The sequence below is a fragment of the Ursus americanus genome, chromosome 30 (genome assembly GCF_024610735.1).
Source record: "Ursus americanus isolate L20-20 chromosome 30, mUrsAme1.1.p, whole genome shotgun sequence".
NCBI lineage: Eukaryota > Metazoa > Chordata > Mammalia > Carnivora > Ursidae > Ursus > Ursus americanus.
The window spans coordinates 8,266,364-8,274,002 of NC_142156.1; the positions used below are offsets into that span (position 1 = coordinate 8,266,364).

Below are 7,639 nucleotides of genomic sequence, written 5' to 3' on the forward strand. Positions count from 1 at the left end.
TAGAGAGGGGCTCACTGTGCTATCCACTCTACCTCTGAATGTGTTAAAAAAAAAAAAAAAGTTGGGGGGGCACCTGGGTGGCTCAGCCATTAAGCGTCTGCCTTCGGCTCAGGGCGTGATCCCAGGGTCTGGGGATCAAGCCCCGCATTAGGCTCCCTGCTCCGCTGGGGGGAGCCTGCTTCCTCTCCCACTCCCCCTGCTTGTGTTCCCTCTCTCACTGGCTGTCTCCCTGTCAAATAAATAAATAAAATCTTAAAAAAAAAAAAAAAAAGTTGGGGCACCTGGGTGGCACAGTGGGTTAAGACTTTTGGTTTCGGCTCAGCTTGTGATATTGGGGTTGTGGGATCAAGCCCCATGTCAAAGGTCGGGCTCTGCGCTCAGCGTGGAGTCTGCTGGAGATTCTCTCTCCCTCTCCCTGCCCCTTCCACGTGTGTGTGTACATCCTTGCTCACTCTCTCTCTCTTAAATAAATAAATCTTAAAAAAAAAAAAAAGTTAGCTTGTTTTCTATACCAAAAAGTTAAGGCAGCCTGTCTACTGATTAAAACCTGTATACTGGTACTAAGAGTTAAAATTTATTAGTACTTACGGTGTGCCAGGCTACGTACTAAGCATTTTATAATCATCACCTCATTCCACTCTGTGAGATCAGTATCATGAGAAGCCAGTTTTTTTTTTTTTTTAATTGAAGAGTAATCTCAGGGTTCAAGAGTTAAACTTGCCCCAAGTCACTCTTGGAGGTGGGCAGCTGAACTGAATTTCACATTCTTGGTGATTCCTCATTGTACTCCTTTGTAGTCCACGTGCCTCTAGAGATCTGGCCCCCGGCCACTGGTCCCCCTTCAGGCCCTCTGTGCTTGTGGGTCCATGTTCTGGAGTGCTCTTTCCCACCACTGGCCCCTGGCATGGTTATCTCTTGCTCCTTTTTCTGGCTTTGCTTCCATGTTCCCACCCCAGACCCACCCTGACACCCATGGGTTTTATTCTCGATGACATGTCCCTTTCCTTCATGTCACTTACTGACATGACCTGACACTATCTTGTCACCAATACACTCACTCATCTCCCCGCCCCCCCCCCAACCATGGTGTAAGTTTCCTCGGGACAAGGACTGGCTCTGTCCTGCCCCTGGCTCCACAGTGCAGTGCCCAGCACATGGAAGGGCCAGTAAATATCTGTTGGATGCATCAATGCCTCCACCTAGCTCAGGTCTGCCTCCCGTGTCCAGCCCATCCTTCCCACCTCCCTGGAGGGTCCTCCTGCCCCAGTGAGTCTCAAGGGAGGTCAGGAAGTGGGCAAAGACCTGGACAGGCAGCTGAATCCCCACCACTACCCTGCTCCCTCCCTCTTCCTGGGACACAAGGGGCTGCCAGAGAGACTGCACTGAATGCCAGGCTCCTGCTCTATGACCTCGTGGCTCCCTGTCCCCTCCCTCCCGGCGCTCATCACAGACCACAGTTAGGGGTGAGGTCACTTACAGACATGCACACCTGTCTTCCCACCAGAAAGCCAACTCTGTAAGGGTAGATGGGGCCTAAAACCCAGGTCTGTTCAAATTTCTCAACATTCCTGATACAGGCTCCCTGACCCCTTCTCCAGCAACAAGGGTTCCCAAAAAATGACTCTAGAAGTAGAACTCTTTTGTAAATCGAGTGTAGACACAGCAGAAGGCAAACGGCAATCCTTCGAACCAAGGAAATTGCTAAGTGATAATAAAGGCTAATGTTTGTTAAGCACTTACTGTATACCAGGTCTTAAACTATGCACTTTATGCTTATTATCCCTTTGCATGTCCACAAAAACTCTAGGAAGTATGCGCTCCTGTTTTGCAAATGAAGAGATGCAGAGGAGGGGTCTGCTGCCCAAGGTCACATCCGAAGTGGCAGAGCTCGACCCGACCGTCCAGCTGCGGGGTCTGTGCGTTCTCGTCATGCTTCTCCGATGCCCACCACCACCTCACCCCAAGTCTGAGTTAGTGCAACAGCCTGCTGGCAGATCTCCCTTTTCCAATCCATCCAGAATCTGGGAGGCTGGGCTCTGGCTCTGCGCATTCGCGCGCGCGCGCGCGCGCGCACACACACACACACACACACACACACACACACACACACACACACACCGCCTTGGAGCCCTGTACGAAAGTTCAAGCCTTGTGACACTGATCCATGGCAGGACCCTGCCTCTTGGGATTCTGAAGGAAAATTGAGGAAGGCACAAAATGAGACTATTCCATGCTTCTCAGGAGGTGCTGAAGGGATACCAGCCCTGAAAGATGGTCCCCATGGCTGCCAAATCCCAAAGTCACATTTTGGAAAGTCCCACCACAGGTTAGTACATTCAAGGCTCTGAGAAGTCCTTCCAGAAAGGGTTTGGGCTCCCCATGGGCAGCCCAATGTTGCCCAAACCAAAACCAGAGCCCCTTCTTCACCTTACATGGGTTATTCCTCCAAACAGGAGGGCCCCTAAGTCCCACTCTGTTGGGAATGTGGAAATAAGAGACCACAGAGTTCCTCGAAACAGAGTGTGGAAGGAAGATCTGCTAAGAGGGGCGTTTCTAACAACTGATTATTCTAGTTACTACTGGGGCCTGAGACCCATTCACTTCTAAACAGAAAGAGTGTGTGCAGGGTTATCCTTTCTTATCACTCTCGCCCATGATTTGATTTGATTTGATTTGATTTGATTTGATTTGATTTGATTTGATTTGAAAAGGTCTGTTAGTGAGTCCAACAGGGGTGGCACCAATCCTGGGCTAACTGAAAAGCGAGGCTGTATTCCGGGGTCCCAGCACAGGTAAGGGTGCGAAGGTGTGCTGTGCTGGGTGGCCCAGAGAGGTCCAGAGAGCTGCACTTCCGATGTGGGGCTGACCTGAGTGGAGACCCTGCCAGTCATCATGTGATTGACCCGAGTCAGTCACGCGAAATTCTCCAAACCCTGGTTTCCTGGTCCTGGTTTGGGGAATGGAGTAAATAACACCTCGTCCTAGGATTGTCCTTGGATGTAATTCAACACCTGCCGCATGCCAACCACTGAGTAATCAGTACCTCGGGTTCCCTGTTGTGCCCAGCCCAGACTGTCTGGCACAATCTAAACAAACACGTCCTATCTTCCTGGAGAACCCTCCTACTTTACGGTAGCAAGTTTACTATTATTAAAGAGATCCATTGGAACAAAATGTGAAATGTGCATGCAGTTTTCAGATAAAATGCATGATTTCTGACCGTGCTTCCAGGCTTCCAGGGTACAGATGCACACTCCTCTAAAGGTCCTTGAGTCAAAATTCAGAGGAGACTAGAATAAGGTATCGCAAAGTTTCTACAGGGATAAGACTTTGAGAGACTCTCCACTTGAAAAGCTTAAAATGTCTATTGCCCCCTAAGGATCAAGTACCTCATGTAATCCTCCAATTTATGTCTCGTATCTAAAGGTGATAAAACAGAGCTTACAAAGCACCTGAGCAGAAAAACAAAACAAAACAAAACAAAAAACCTTCTTTGCATAAAATAAACAACTGGGACTACATCAAAATGAAAAACCTTTTGTACAGCACAGGAAACTATAAAAAAACAAAAAGGCAACTTACTGAATAGGAGAGGATATTTGCAAATGGTATATCTGATAAGGGGTTAATATCCAAAATATATCATGAACTTCTACAACACAACACACACACACACAAATAAAAATCTGATTTAAAATATGGGCAGAGGACCTGAACAGACATTTTCCCCCAAGAAGACACAGAGATGGCCAACAGACACACAGAAAGATGCTCAACATTGCTCATCATCAGGGAACCACAAATGAAAACCACCATGAGATACCACCTCACACCTGTCAGGATGTCTACAATCAAAAAGACAAGAAATAACAGGTGTTGGTGAGGATGTGGAGAAAGGGGAATGCTTGTGCCCTGTTGGCGGGAATGCCAGCTGGTGCAGCCACCGTGGGAAACAGTATGGAGGTGCCTCAAAGCATTAAAAATGGAATTACCAAGATCCAGTAATCGCACTGCTAAGCATTTACCCAAAGAAAACAAAAACACTAAATTTGAAAAGATACATGCATCCCTGTGTTTACTGCTGCATTATTTACAATAGCCAAGATAAGGAAGCACCCAGTGTCCCTCAATAGACAAAAGGATTACGAAGACGTGGTGTGTGTGTGTGTGTGTGTGTGTGTGTGTGTATTTTTTTATAAATAAATATCCATAGCTAGATAGCTACAGTGGAATATTACTCAGCCATAAAAAAAAGAATGAAGTGCTGCCGTTTGCAACAACATGGACAGAGCCGGGGGATATCACGCTAAGTGAAATAAAACTGAGAAAGACAAATACCATATGATTTCACTCCTAAGTAGAATCTAAAAAAAAAATGAATAAACAAAAAGCTGAATCAGATCAATAAATACAGAAACAAGCTGATGGTTTCCGGAGGGGAGGGTGGTGGGGGGCATGGGCGAAATGGGGGAAGGGAGGGCTCTGCTGTGGAATGAAGAAGTCACGGGAATAAAAGGCACAGCGTAGGGAACAGAGTCAACGATATTGCAAGAGCGATGTATGATACAGACGGTGGCTTGTGAGCACAGCGTAACACAGAGAGGTCGAACCACTACATGTGCACCTGAAACTAATGTAACATTGCGTGTCAACTATAGTCAAATGAAAAAAAATGTTTTAAAATCCTCCTTTGCAGAAACATAAAATGCCTTCCCAGAGCTGCTCAAATAAGTTGATGAACTGAGGCTATTTGTACCTCCGATCACATGACGGAAGATTGGCGCAGTCTTTTCACTTCGCGCTCGGAGAAGTGAGTGAAGAAATCACATCTTCTAGATATCTCCCAAGACACTGTTAGAAGGAAAAAAAAAAAAACAGGTTATAAAACAATGTCTCTTCCTTGCAGTTTTTAAATGGAAAGACTGGCTTCCCAGGAGTTCCCTCTCAGTCCTCAGTCCTGGGCCACTATGGATGGGTGGTCACCCAACTTATATGGAAGCCCACCGATGTTAAAATAATAATAATAAATAATAATAATGATCATCGTCAGAGATAGTTGTGTACCAGGTAAAGGCACAGGACAGGTCTTTGAGAAACCAGGTCTGGGAAGTTTGTTTTGTTTTGTTCAGAAATAAGAGAGAGTGGGGGCGGAGGGGGCGGGGGGGGGGCAGCAGGAAAGGGAGAATCCCAGACAAGCTCCACACCCAGAGCAGAGCTGAACTCAAGGGGCAGTCTCACGACCCTGAGATCATGACCCGAGCCGAAACCAAGAGTCGGATGCTTAACTGACTGAGCCCCCAGGCGCCCCCAAGGTATGGGAAGTTTTATACCAAACTGTGCACAGCAGGAGGAGGGGGGGCAGGTAGAGGGATAGTACAAGGAGACCTGTTTCACCCCATGCTATTGGACTTTTATTTCGTAGTACACTTAAAAAAAAAAAATCTTTCTAGCAATACAGGACCACTATAAATGCTTTACTCTTAAGAGTCTGCTTTTATTTATTTTTTTAAGATTTATGTATTTATTTGCGACACAGTGAGCGAGCCAGCAGGAAGGGGGAGAAGGAGAGAAAGAACCTCAAGCAGACTCCCCACTGAGTGCAGAGCCCAACTCAGGGTTCGATCTCACGATCCTGAGATCATGATCTGAGTTGAAACCAAGAGTCACACACTTAACCGACTGAGGCACCCAGGCGCCCCTAGAGTCTGTTTAAAAAAAAAAATTAGTAACAGTTTGACAGATTGGTCATCTATAAGAAACAGAATAGTTTTCCTTAAGACAGAAGGCCTGGGGCACTTGGGTGGCTCAGATGGTTAAGCGTCTGTCTTCGGCTCAGGTCATGATCCCCAGGTCCTGGGATTGAACCCCATGTTGGGCTTCCAGCTCAGTGGGGAGTCTGCTTCTCCCTCTCCCCCTCCCCCTGCTCGTACTCGCTCTCTCACTCTCTCTCATAAATAAAATCTTTAAAAAAGACAGAAGGCTTGAGGGCAAAAAAAAAAATCACACAACTGCCTTTTCAGTAAACCTAAAACCTAACCCTATGGTTTCAGTTTGTGGAACCAATGAAGAGTTTGCACAGAGATTCCCAGCAATATAACCATTTATAGAAGCAAAAAAAAAGCTCTTCTCCATCTAGGTTCCATTTCCAGCCCTCAGATCAGCCAGCTCCCTGCAAACCAAACAGGAATTCTGTTCGCCCGGAAAGCCTGCCTGCCCCTTTCTGCACAGGGTCTGCTCTCCCGAGGTGGGATAGTCCCGATCCACACAGACGCCGGCTTCACAGTCAGGGACCCCAGGCAGGGGTAAGCTCACTTACCACCTGTCCCTCCACCTTTCCTTTTCCCGGGTCTCCTCAAGTGTGCCTTCAGGGTTGCATTTTCTGGGGCTGCTTGTTTGCCGAGGGCCTGACTCTAAGCTGGCCAGCTGCTCGCTGCCAGGAGGGTGCGCGTCACTTTTAGATTAACTGGTCCCTGCCGTTTAAAAATATCCCTGGAGCACTTAACCTTCAAGGCACTGGCGCAGTCCCAGCCCAGGCGGCGTGGAACAGGATCCCTCACCACACCCCTCATGTGGCCCCGCAGTGCAGGACGGCCCTACTTGCCACCTTTCAATCCCAGACCTTTGCTGTCTTTCACAATTCTTAGAGATCTCCGCCACCGGGCACCTAAAGTTCACGCCGTCAGCGATATGAACCAAGTCATTCGGGCCTTCCTAGGACATGCAGGAAATTGATTGCACATGGGTCGTTGGGTGTTTGAGAAATAAATAGCTTCTGGACCAAGCCCGCAGGGAAAGCTCCCATGGCTTGATGCAACTGTTATCCAAGGATCACCTGGCTTCCCTCCCCCGGAAAAGATTTCGTAAAACCTTCTGAATGAAAACGCCCCTCGATAAAATGTTCCCTATTTCTTGTGGCTTAGGGAGAAGAAAACAAACCCCAGCAGTTGCACTTCCACCCTGGGGTCGGCTGGTTATCGCTAGGGCCCGGCAGGAAAGGCGGAAAGCCAGCCTGAGCTGCCAGCGCTCTGAGCCATGGGGGAGGGCTGGAGGCACATAGGACAAAGGTCACCTCCAGGTCCAGGTCCAAACCAGGTAGAGCAGAAGCTACACAAAAGGGTGCTGTGCTCTGACAAAAGGGGGGACAGCAGCCTGGTGGCCCCAATCTCAGTAAACCCGGGATGTGCCGCACTGAACAGCAAGTGGAAAAACCCACCAAGGGCCTGAACCTAAGCAAAACGGTTTAAATGGCGGTGGGGACAGGTGCAGTCAGAGTGACTCCCTTTGCGGGCTTATTTTCCAGAAAGGAAAAGTCAGCACACGGGACTTGGGAATTTTCTCCACCGGCCTTGTAAGCAGGAAGCGCACTTTGTGCCTGCTCTTGAAGCCTTGCTCTGGACAGCTGTAACCTGGGATGTCACCACACACGCTTTATAGGAGGGGAGGATGAAACCGTCCGTTTGATAGGAGCGGAAGTGCTAGTGCACGGCCCGCACACCCTCCATCCTCCCTGATGGGCAGCCCCAAGGCTGGGGCTTCGGTGACTCGGTCACTCAGGAGTAGCTCGCACAATCCTCTCAATGAGGCACATTTTCAACTACAGACCTGTCCTGTTTTACCTGGGAGAGCTATCCATGACTTA

At 48.4% G+C, this 7,639-nt stretch overlaps 1 protein-coding gene across 1 annotated transcript in view; it reads right to left on the reverse strand.

The window, feature by feature from the left end:
• The window catches only part of ACACB (acetyl-CoA carboxylase beta), a 122,625-nt gene extending 116,141 nt beyond the window's left edge, over positions 1–6,484 (reverse strand). The window contains exons 1-2 of the mRNA XM_045791488.2: positions 6,317–6,484; positions 4,757–4,851 (exon numbers count right to left, since the gene is read on the reverse strand). The gene's annotated coding sequence lies outside the window, so the exon portion shown is untranslated. The remainder of the gene's footprint in view (positions 1–4,756; positions 4,852–6,316) is intronic.
• Between the last annotated feature and the right edge of the window lie 1,155 nt (positions 6,485–7,639).